This window comes from Aythya fuligula, chromosome 3 (assembly GCF_009819795.1).
Source record: "Aythya fuligula isolate bAytFul2 chromosome 3, bAytFul2.pri, whole genome shotgun sequence".
Classification (NCBI taxonomy): Eukaryota; Metazoa; Chordata; class Aves; order Anseriformes; family Anatidae; genus Aythya; species Aythya fuligula.
This window is the reverse complement of record NC_045561.1, coordinates 71865579-71877749: the sequence shown is the minus strand read 5'-3', so window position 1 is coordinate 71877749 and position 12171 is coordinate 71865579. Positions and strand designations below refer to the sequence as shown.

The 12171-nt window shown below is 43.0% G+C and overlaps 1 protein-coding gene across 4 annotated transcripts in view; it reads left to right on the top strand.

Annotated features, from left to right (window-relative positions):
• The window catches only part of FYN (FYN proto-oncogene, Src family tyrosine kinase), a 128163-nt gene that overhangs the window by 65727 nt on the left and 50265 nt on the right, over positions 1 to 12171 (top strand). For 3 of the 4 annotated variants that reach the window (XM_032185809.1, XM_032185806.1, XM_032185810.1), the window contains exon 3: positions 11218 to 11352. The exons of the other annotated variant lie outside the window; for it this stretch is intronic. The gene's annotated coding sequence lies outside the window, so the exon portion shown is untranslated. The remainder of the gene's footprint in view (positions 1 to 11217; positions 11353 to 12171) is intronic. 4 annotated transcript variants of the gene reach the window in all.

Genomic DNA, 12171 nt, shown 5'->3' with positions numbered 1-12171 from the left:
TTGACTGTAGCTTAAAAAGGTCCAGCAACCTCCAATTAAACTTTCTGTAATTTTCAGAAGTAATTGAAGTAATTCCTTCTCATGTTGCATGCTGTTTCTCTGCAAGGATCCGGAAACATCCACGTCATCACAATCCATTTGTTACGTTTAATAGATGTTGCTCATCTTATACTTAAAAAAAGTTTGAAAAAATAGAATTCTTTAATGGAGCCCAGTTAAATCTTTTGCAAAGGCTTTTAAAGTGTCAGATAGGGCTTGCAAATAGCAGAGACTGGCGCTGCGGATTATTTAAATCTGTATGACATCACCAGTGGATAATTTTTTTTAAAAAAAACACACTTATTATGTAAATGTATTCAGTAACCAGTAAGGTTATGTATGTGAGAAATCATACTTTTGTGCGCTTTAAGTCAGCTCACCTGCGTTGTGTTTGTTCTCGGCGGAGCACAGCATCTGATTGTGACTTGGAACATCTCCAGGGAGCTCATCTCCAAATTGCTGCTGTGATTTACGGGAACTGAATCATGAAGCTTCTTGAACCTTTCAGAGCTTTCTGCTTCTTTGTTGGTCTTTTTAGATCTAACATAGTTTTAAATACTTCTCAGCGATTAGATTAGGTGCAGGCAATTTCCTTTTCAAATTGCCTGAGCAGGCCCTTTGGTAAACAGTAATAACCTTGTTGTGGCTCAATAGGGTTTGGCAGGCTAATTAAAATGGACTTCGGGGCTGCAAATAGGTATGCAGGAAAACTCTACAGGTCTGCTCAGAGGCTTGATTGGGTTTCCATGGACGTTGGTTCAGTTGTGACCATGCGTGTCTTCTGTTTATGGTTTCCACTGTAATCTGTACATTGTTTGCTTCAGAAAATCATAGTTTATAAGCAGGTTGATTGATAAAACACTTCTATTTCCTACCCCATAACTGCTTCAACCACCCGATCCATTAGATGGATGCATCTTGATTAATGCCATCTCTTCTGTAGGAGTTTATGCTAAAACTGCTTTAATCCCTGAATGTTCAGGATTTTTTAAGGCAGAGGAAATAGAGAGGAGTTAAAGATTTCACACAAGTCAAGAATTGCCGTACGAGGATCTTTCCAAATAAGTCCAAGATTTGTACAAAACTGATGACTGCGTTTTCATGCAGGGCCTGTATTGATTTTGTGCTGCATGACACATCCTGCTAGGTCTTTGTGCACAATAAACCACACTGACCTCCCGACCCTTCCCCTGACAACCTCATCATTTTCCAGCTGAATGTGCCTGGTCACCCTGCAGCTATCGCCATAAACACATATGTAACTTTCAAAATCATTTCTTTAGCTTTTTTTCCTCATTTCAGAGAGCGCAGAGAAAGCAGTGTCCCTGTCTACACACGGGCATACCCACACATTTCCAACCAGTAGTCAGATTGCTAAAAAAAAAAAAAGCCCATGGGTAATTAGCACTGTGAGTATAGTTAATCGATTTCAAATTAAATGCCACCGGCACTGGCAAAAGGTCACACTAGGTTTTGTTATGGGTTTGAGAAACCCCCTGGTTTAGTGTGCGCTGTCTCTGGGAATGGTTATTGTCTTTGTGTGCTGCCTGTGACAATAAAGGAGCAAGGACTGCAGTTTTTGCAAATGATGCTGTACATTTTATTATTATTTTAATATACATCATGGTTTTCTATGTTGATTTTAAGAAAAAAACTCTTCAATGTAAGGAGGCAGTTGTATCTTTTTAAGCATGGAAAAAAGAGCTGGGGTGAGGATGGGGTAGGAACCTCATCTCTGGCTTCCTAGTCCACCATTCTCATTATTAGACGGTTTTGCCTCCTAGGCAGACAGATTACTTCATATTTTCATTCATTAATGATTTATCAGACAGCTCCTCCCCTACAGGCTCATCTCCTCTGTTATCCGCGCGGCCCACACGCAACCAGCAGCACGCAGCTGCCAGCTGGCACTCGCACGTGAAGCGTGTGCTTTACTACCTGTACTTAAAGCAAAACAAGTGAGAGAGATGAGGCGACCCCGCATGTAAAGCAGAAGCTCTTGTGCCTTTGTTATGGGAATGCTTGGTGGCCTCTGAAAGCTCTGGGCGTTTTGGTGGGCAGGTGTGCTTGGTGGCAGCTTCCATTTTAGTCCCAGGTAGTATTAGTTCGAGAAGAGGGAGTGCTGGGGAGAAAATGAAAGAGCTTTGTCTGTGAACAGGAAGGTGTGGGTTGGCTTTAATTTCAGGTTTTGCTATCAGGTTCTTGGCACAACAGCTCTTTTGAAATCCTTTTCCAGTTGTCTGTATGAGAGAGTGATTTTTATCACACCGCTAAAGATTAACGCTATTCTTGTTCTCCTTTCTGCTCTCAGAAATCAGTTGTGCTCTGAGGCCTGGGAAAGGGAGCCCAAATGAAATCCCATGATGAAAGGGAAGAAGCCCGGAGTTGCTTACCACTCTCCAGTTTGTCCACCCCAAAGAGGTTGTGACTGGGTACAACAGGGGAACAAGGGTTGTAGAACAGGAGGGAAGAATATAACTTAGGAGAGGAGTAATAAATCTCATTATTTTAGCAGGTTACAATGGAAATTATGCACTAAAGGTGCAATGAGCACCTCAGCAGGGAGAAACCGACTGCCCCTAGGATACCTAAAATATCTTTTCACCCTCACTATTTTCAAGAACTTCCTCGGTTGTTCAGGCTGAGCTGGAGCTTTACACTGCTGTTGTGAGGGGAGAGCTAGCAGGAGAAGGGGATTCAGGCTGCCACACATAATGGGTTAGCTGTTCTGTTGTGTGCTGCAAGACTAATCGATTTGAATGCCTCTGGCTTCGGAGGGGAGAGAGGTGGGTGAGAACAGTAGGCGTCTGTGTGCTCTGGGCAGCCAGGTGTCTGCACAAGCGCTGTGAGCGCTGAGGGAGATGAGGCTCTTGCTGCTCCTCGCCGACCTCCCCCGGGGCTGGGTGGGAGGCCCTGGTGGGGCTGTGCTCACACAGGCCGAGGAAAGAGGTCACTGTGTGGTGGCTCAGGATAGCATAGAGGGAAACCAAGACAAAACTACAACTGGCTTATTTCAAGGGGTAGTTTGTGAGCAGAGCAGGGAGTTGGGACACAGATCTTACATGTCCCCAGGCCAAGGGCACAGCCCGTCGGTGTCAGCACAACTGGTTCATCCCAGCTGGATGGGGACAGCACTTGCCGTCAGTAAAGCCAAGTGTATGTTTACAGCACCCTGACTGCTTCACAGTAATTGCCTGCACACGGAGCACATTGCCTCACACAGCATGCATGAAGTGTACAAGAGGTTGGTGCAGCATAAAGTCTGCACTGAATTTCCACCCAGTGCTAACTGCCTGTGGTAAACCACTGCTCGCCAAGCAGCTGTTTGGGTTTTTTTTTCTGTGCATCTCATAGCTCCACCACTCGCATTAGAACACAGGTTCTGAAAAAAAGCAGGAATTTGAACCATGCCATTTCCTCACAAAATGCGTGCTGTGTTTTTTGCTATGTTACTGAATTGCTGCATTTGTCTCTAGTTTCCTGGAAGGAAGGAGAGGAGGATGATGTTAAGTGCAGCAGATCTGTCTGTGACCTGACGGAATCACAAAACTGCTGGGGTTAGACAGGACCTCTGGAGGTGATCCACCCCCTGTTCAAACCAGGGTCAGCTTGAAATTGGTATCTCAGAGCTGTGTCCCTTTGGGTTTTGAGTATCTCCGGCACTGGAGAAATCACAGCCTCTCTGGACAGCCAGTTCCAGTGCTCAACACCCTCGCAATAGAAAAGTTTCTTTTCCTGTATTTAAATGACATTTCCTGTATTTTACTCTGTGCCCATTGTTGCTTTCTCTGTCACCGGCACCACTGAGATGTCTTGCCTTGTCTTCTTTGCTGCCTCTCATCAGGTATTTGCACACCTTGATCAGATCCACCTCACCCTTCTCTCCTCTAGGCTAAATGTTCCCAACTTTATCAGCTTTTCTTCACATGACAAAAGCTCCAATCTCTTACTATCTTTGTGGCTCTTTGCTGGCCTCACTCCAGTACATCCATGTGTGTTGTGCACTGGGAAGCCCCAAACTGGACACAGCACTCCTTAAGAGCCTCAGCAGTGCTGAGTAAAGGGGAAGGATCACCTCCCTTGATGTACTGGCCATGCACTTTCTAACACAATCCAGGGTGCTGTTGGCCATCTTTGCCATAAGGAAACACGGCTGGTTTACGTTCAACTTAGCATCCATTGGGACACCCAGTTTTTTTCCTGCTTTCTAGCTGGTCGGCCCTCAATATGTTCTCCCTAGCATTTGGTTATTTCCCCCCAAGCACAGAACTTTGTATTTCACTTTGTTGAACTTTATGAGGTTGTTGGCCCATTTCTCCAGCCTGTCAAGGTACTCATGAATGGCAGCGCAACCATCTCATGTACCAGCTATTCCTCCCAAACTTTCTGAAGATGCACACTCTGGCATTAATGAAGAAATTAAACAGTACTAACACCAGTGTCAACTTCTGGAGCACACCACTAGTGCCCCATTCAGCAGCAGGCCCACGTTTTCCCCAGTCTTCCTTTTGCTGCTGATATTCATACAGAAAAGCTTCTTGCTGCTTTTCACATCTCTTGAATTCAGCTCCTTTGGGTTTCCTAACCCTCTCTGACCCCATTTCCAGCTTTTGTGCATTTCCATTTTATGTTTGACTTCAGTCAGGAGCTTCTTGTTCATTCATGTGGCTCTCCTGCTACCACTGTTTAGCTTCCTACATATTGAGATGGAGCATTGTGGAGCATCCAGGAGGTGATCCCTGAAAATTAACCAGCTCTCCTGGACCCCTGTTTTCTCTGGGGCTGTATCCCATGTGATTCTTGTAATCCTATGTAATTCTTGTAATTCCATGCAATGCAATGCACATTCCTGAAGAAGCCAAAATCTGCTTTTTGGAAAAAAGGCAACCACAATCTCCCGGTCATTGCAGCCATTACTGCTCCTGACCTTCACATCCCATGGTCCTTGTTTGTAAGCATGGTGTCCAGCACAGCGTTCCCCATTGTTGGCTCTTCGATCACCTCTGTTAGGAAGTTACCATCAGTGCTCTTCAGGAACCCCTCCTGGAACATTGATTCCCATTGCTGATTTCAGCCTTTTCCCATGTTAAACATGTCTGTGGCTGCTATTTCTTTGTGCAAGCTACTTGATCATTTTACACGGCCAAACTTTTGAACCCCATCCTGAAATGATGTCATGTGGAGAGCAGCTCGCAAAAGAAGGCTTGTACCAAAGTGCAACCCGTAACCCACCTAACGTGTTGGGTTTTATTTCCACCTCTTTTCTCACGCTTAAATGTAAAATAAGCATTATGCTGTTGGAACCAGGCAAAGGCTAATTTGCCTCATTTGAATGTGAAAAGGAGCCCACATCCTTCCTGTGCCCTGCAAAGAATGCAAAAAGACTTTACAGAGAAAACAGATGTACTAATATGTATCACTTGTGGGGGGCAGGGGGAATCGGGGTGCTGCCACTAAAGCAGTGCTGAGCTTGCAAGGAAACAAAAGAGCCAGCGTACAAAATATTGTGCTGGGAAGCCGACAAAGTTGGGACTGTTCTCTTTCACTTACATTTATGCTCCTGGCATCTGAAAACCACTCTGAAAAATATATACAAAAGAAAACATGTAGCCTCCTTCTTCACGCTCAAGAAAACCTGCACTGAAGACGCTTAGAGTGCTCAGATGCAAACAAAAAACAGAAGCTTTTGATCCTTAGAGAAATCTGAGTTTCAGGGACAATATTGCCTTGCCAGAAAAGTAAGCTACTCAAAACCATAAATGAAGTAAACATAACTTTTGGAAGTGTCCACTAATTTTATTTATATTTTGAATTCCCCTACATCTCTTACACACAAATATGAAAGAGTTAGTGCTGTCAGCTCTCCAAAAATACAGGATGTAGTGGGGATGGTTTTAATGGTTTAGAACAGCATGGAAGATAGACAACAAATGAACTCCGGAATTATTTCTACAGCTGTACAACCCACTTCAGAATACTGTCTTTTCCTGAGCGATCTGTTTATTCCTCTTCAAGTACTTCAGTAACGAGCAGTCAGCACTGGTCGGTCAGCTTGTGAATCTGCTGATGCTCAAAACTCCCCAAATTCACCAGCCTGCCTGCTGCAGGTTTGGCCCAGAAGCGTAACAGAGTCCCTTGCCAGTGATTAGCTTGTAGACAGGAGGCAGTTGTTTGTGGCCATTCATAATTTATAACATACATGTATTGTAGGTCGCAGTAATAAATGGGATTCTACAGGAGAATGAATGCTTCTTCTTAAAAGGCTACCTCAGACTTCCTAAATTAAAAACTGGTTTTATGAAAGCAAAGATTTGAAACGTGTCAATTAGTCCTTTTCATTATTTTTTTTCAGCAGTAGCATTTGGGGAACAGCCATGGAGGGTGCAATGCTTTATGAAGGCATTGTGCTGTTCTCCCTAAATGCAGCATGCAGTTGTCCTACAACCTGGAATACTAGAGCTCAGGACCATAAAAAGGACCCTTCAGAACTGATGCTTCCTCCTCAACATACTGTTTGCATCTTCAGGAAGTGTTCTTAATTCACGGGAGTTTGAAAACCACAGCATTGATGCAAAAACTAACTTGTAGATATAGGAGCTTCAGTAATGCTGAAAAGAGAAATTTTAAGCCCACTTACACAAGTGTGAATGCAATACAACAGCTTGAGATGTTTGAATGTGGTTTACCTGCAGGCTTGTTTTGTAGGATCAGGCTAAATAAAATCTTGGCCTTGAACTACTATCTGTGTTTTGGAACAAACATCGCAATGCAGCACGCTGCAGAAGGAAGGAAGCAGAATAGAAGCTAGATCACTTTCCTTTCCTGCATTATTTCTTGTAAGTGTAGTCTTCGTACATATGGAATAAACATTTCCTGTTGTAAAAATACTGTCACAGCCTGCAGTAGCCAAATAACCGATAAACCACTGTCACCGAAAACTGGAAGTCAATTAGACTGGCGCGTTTAAGGAGAAATGTTCAAAGCATGCAGATGGTCAGCAATCCACTGCTCTGGAAAGACGGTGAGCATGCACAACCTGATAACTGCTGTGGCTGTCAACAAATGCAGCCTTGTTGTATGTAAGGAATTATAAACCTTGACTCGTGCAAATGGCAGTGTAATGATATGGGCACATTTGGTTCCTGCTTTTTGCTTTGTGTCGTCTATGCAGCTAGACAAAATGGTGTAGGTATCTTATTCTCTCCGTTTCACGTGCTTTAATTCTACTGTGCAGATACTTTATTTATCTCTGTCTGGAGTAATACTGCTTTGTAACACTACTCGTCAAGCTGTCTGACAGCACTATTAAATCCTCGCTGTGCTAACCGCCCTGTCATTGTACTGTGATAGCAGCCCCAGAGCTGGGAATCCAATTTAACACTAATAAACTTCTATTTTGGTTAAAGCCCCCTCCTCATTCCTAGTACTAGGAAAACGTTTCAACTGTGTTGTTGCATCCTGTACAAATGCTTTAAAAATGTAACAAAACAGCATGAGAAAGACAGGGAACTCCTTTGGATGTCCAGTCTTATTTTTGACCAGCCTTTGTCCTCTGGCTCTCTGGAGCAGTGCCTACAAAGTTTTCTTTCTGTTAGGTTGCACAAGGGGCAGAACACCATACACTACCGTGGCTGAAGTGTTTGATAATTCCTGATGATTGGAGATCTTAAAACCCGAGTTCCCTGGACATCAAAACACTCACGTAGGTCCCAAAATGTCTGACAAAGCCTGTCAAAGCATGTCTGACTGCAATGATGATGCAAACGTGGGCCACACTTTGTGGCCGTATTGTGGGAGCAGATCCCATAAAGGGTAGGAGATGAAGGGCAGGAGTTTGTTTCTTCATTTGTGCGCGGGTGGTTTAATATTCTGGATCAAGGAGTTTAGTGGCTGCAACATGTAATCACTCATCTCTCAGAGACCCTGCTTCTTATGGATGTTCAAGCAGTGATTTTTATCTGTCATGGTCAGACAGCAGATGCGGACTCTTATTGTGACAGAGTTACCCACACAAGTAGCTGCAGAAAAGGGAAGTGAGAATCAATTTCTTCATAAGACTTTCTCCTTGGAAGTATTCTAGGTACACAGAAAGGGGAAGCCTTGAGGATCTTGTCTGTTTTTTGCGTGATAGCATTACAGGCAGCCTGTCTGGATGGACTGATGGGGAGCTGGAGGAATGGGAGAAAAGGAAAATTGTGAGTTGCAAGGGTGGAAACCTTTCTTAGCAAGGAGGTAGAGGGAGGAGGGCATCAGCTTGGGATTTGCTTGTTTGGTCTGTGTTCATTGTACAAACCTGGGGGAAGAGCCATGTTCAACCCTGGTATTTTCCCATATGAGTTCTAAAAACTGTATCACCGCTGTATGTTCTTCTCTCTTTTCCTTTCATAGAGGAATTATTTCAGGAGCAACTGCAACTAGTCAGAAAGTTTTATTCTCAGGATTGTCATTGTGGCTTCCTTGATCTGGTTTCCTACCACAATTCATCCTTCTCTTGGAAAAAAGCATCCCCAGCTTTCGTTCTTACATTCCCTGAGCAGAAAAATAAGCGTCGCCGCGATGTTCTCTGACATCAAGCTCTGCAGCCACAAAGCTGCTAAAGCTTGGGCATTTAAATGAGTGGCAGGGCAGAAATGTGTCATCCTGACCGTGGCGTTGAGAGCAGCACCCTGAATTTTACAAGAAGGGGAGAAGGGGAAGAAGAGCAGTGCTGTAAGGGGAGGGGAGTGTGTTAGTAAGCTTTTTGAGTGCACAGTGGCCATAAAGGACTGAATTATGCTGCTCCTGGGGTTGTAGATGAATATCCTCTATGGAACAGATGTTTCGTGTGAGTTATATGCAAAGAGCAAGTTATATACACAAGTCGTGTAAATTTAAACTATAAATCAAACACCATCTATATATCTAAATGATACTTTGGAAGAGTTTGCCTCAGTTTGCTGTTTCTCAGCCAACATGCATGAGTTCTGCTGCTGAGAGGTGAGCATGTGTTTGGCTGGGCTTTGGGTAGTGCTGTTTTCTCTTATTGTTTTTTTCAGTGAGCAGAGGAGACCTGGTGAAACCCTTTTCTAGACTCTGTTTACATCAGTACCTTCGATCTGCCTGCGTCCAAAAGAATTATGTCAAAGCAATTGCCTGCGTTTGTTTCTTAGCGTGTTCTCCGGCAGCACTGTCGCTTGAGGGTCAAACTGGAATACATTAAACTGGAATTGGGGCAGAAACTGCAGGCAGCCTCAGGTCAATGATGCCTCTTGAGATCTGTGAAAGTGACACTTCTGGGGTTCATTGCGTTCACGTCCATAGCATTGCTGTGTCTGGGCTGGCTGAGCTACAGAGGCGGATGGTTAGGCTCACAGTCTCCCATTTAATTCTCTCTCTGTGTGTCTGGAGTAAAAGGAAAAGCCTAGGATTGACTTATTTCTTAATATTTCAAAAAGTTAGGGTTTTCAAAATCCATATGCTAAGGCTATTTTTGTCTACGTAGTCTCTACACATTTATGGTTAGGAAATTACCACAATAAAGCCATCCTTTGAAATAAATCTGTGGATTCCAGTTATGTGATCTTTGTAATCTAAGTACTAAAATAGTACATCTTTTCTTATAAAAAAGCCTTTAGAAGGTTTAAAAACTTACTTGGACACGTGCTTAACAGAACACCCTAATGCTGTAGGTTGTAGGTGGGATTGTGCCAGAGGAAGGGGGAGAAAAACGCATCCAGGAGGACAGCAAGTATTTATACATAAAAATGCACTGTTCAAACTGTACTTTATCAGGCTCTGATTCACATTCTATTAGTAGCTCTGAAACCTTGCTCTTGATTAACTTTTCCAAAACCTTTGCTTCTTTAGTTAATAAAGAGTTGCTGATCGCATCCTTTTGAGCCTTGAGATAAAACAGAGAGGAATACCAGGTATAGCAGAGACCATTTGGTATTGGCAAGTGTGAATGCATGTGCACATATATACATATCTATTACACTTGGACAGGCCTTTTTACTCCCTAAAATTTTCACAAGCTTTCTTGATTTAGTTCACTCTACAGAAGTTGTGTATTACGATCAATTTATTGAGGATGGGATGCCGCTTCTGGGTCTGTAACCTGCTAGCACAATTTTATTTACATAGTGTATGCTGTGTTTTGGCAGGCATTGCTCAGTGAAAGGGACCGAAAGTTTGGAAAACACACTCTTTTCCCACCTGTTGAACAGAAAATTATCTGTAGAATCATGAGTCATTAACTATAATGAGATGTTTGTATGAAATAAAGCCTTTTAAATCTTGGACAAAAACCTTGTACCGTGTCCTTAAAACCCACCAAGTGTAAATATTGTAGGACAAGGTAAATTCAGTGTCCCCTGCAGAGCACGTGGTCCTTATGAGACCACCTGCCTGGGGACGCAGAGCCAGCAGCCTTCTTGGTGGCACCCAGGTCCCTTGGCAGGGCCATCCATACTGAGACAGCACCTCAGCCCCGGAAGGCTGAGGTTTCCTCCAGTGTCACTTAGTGTGCCATGAGCTGGTCCTGGCTGTCAGGATTACTGACAAGAAGAGGAAAAGGAGTGTGTGTTTTTTTAGTGGAAACAAGACACTGTCTGATGCTGTGATCACTCATTTGGCCTCCGACGTTTTGCAGGCAGTCGATCTTACCTGAAAGAGCTCCTAATAACCAAAGCTGAATGGGGATGCATCCTTTTTAAATCAACCATGATCATCTTCACAACTTGGCAGAGATGGCCAGTACATCACAACACGTGGTGCAAAATGGTTAATTACCCATAACTGATCATTACTTTTTAAAAAAAAAAAAAAAAAAAAAAGCCTCTAAAAAAGCCTCTTTACATTCTGGATTGGATTAGTTTCCAGTTCCAGTGAGTTTTCCACCTTTGCTAGGCTGGAACCCACAGTTACCAGATTTATTTCCCATATGAATACTCCTATACTATGAACAAAATTAGAAAATTTCCTTTAAGCTTTTTGTTTATAACGAAGCCTTCTGCTCCTCAGTGTTTTCAGTTCTTCAGTCGCTCTTCCCTAGACATTCATCTTTTTTTTTTCCACACTTCATTTAAAAAATGGAGCAGCAGAACCTGTTACATTATTCAAGTAGCAGAGGAACAAGAGCCAAATGCAGAGTTACTATAACCTACCTACTCATCTTTTGATTTTCATTTGTTTGTACAGCTGAGGCTCGCGTTAGCCCTTTTGGCCACAGCCTTGCGTTGGGAATTCATGTTGAGCTGATTGCCTGCCAGGACGCCTGGTCTCGTATTCAGTCTCTGCTTCGGAGGATAGAGTCCTCTCTCTCCCTCTCATCCTGTAAGTATGGCCTGTATTCTTTATTGTAATACAACCGTTTTACACTTGGCCATATTAACACCCAAACTGGTGCTGCTTGCCTTCTCCAGTTCCCACTTGCTCTGTCTCAGACTTGTTCTTTTGTTGTTTGTTTTTTTGCTGTCCCCACTCTTGCTATCTAACTGTACTTAACTTTAATCCAGGTCGCTGATAGGGCTATTAAATAGCAAAGGGATGATCCTGTGGGAACCCAATAGGAACCCATCTGTTTGTTAATAGTTTCCCATTTAAAGTTACACTTGGACTTAATTTATCAATTTTTTAATACATTTAATATGATTGTGGATTCGGAATTGACTTCAGTATAAGATACATTTGAGTTTTTTGCATGACCTCAAGTAGTACTACTCTTCATGTATAGAGTCCTGCTGTCCATGAATGGATGAAGCACACTGCACATGGACTTTAAAGCATTCTGTTTCTTGATAAAGATGTTCTACTGACAAAGATAGGTGACTTAGGCTTGTCATGCTGTCAACAACACTGCCTTCATCAAATCAACTTGTAATATTTGCAAGAAATATCAGATCACTTTGTACAACCTGTTTTTCTTTTTTTTTTTTTTCTTTTCTTTTCTAAAAATATCTATTAATTTACTCCTGTGTTGGCTGTTCTAACCTATGCAAAATACTAAGATAAATAAATAAATAAGCCAACTAAAACTAAGCCAACTGGCCAGTAATTACTTTTTACGTTTCACAAGCACTGACCCAACAAGAGCCATCTTTCTGCCCCTGGTACATCCCCAGCAGCCCAGAACCGTGTAGAAGTGGCAGCAGC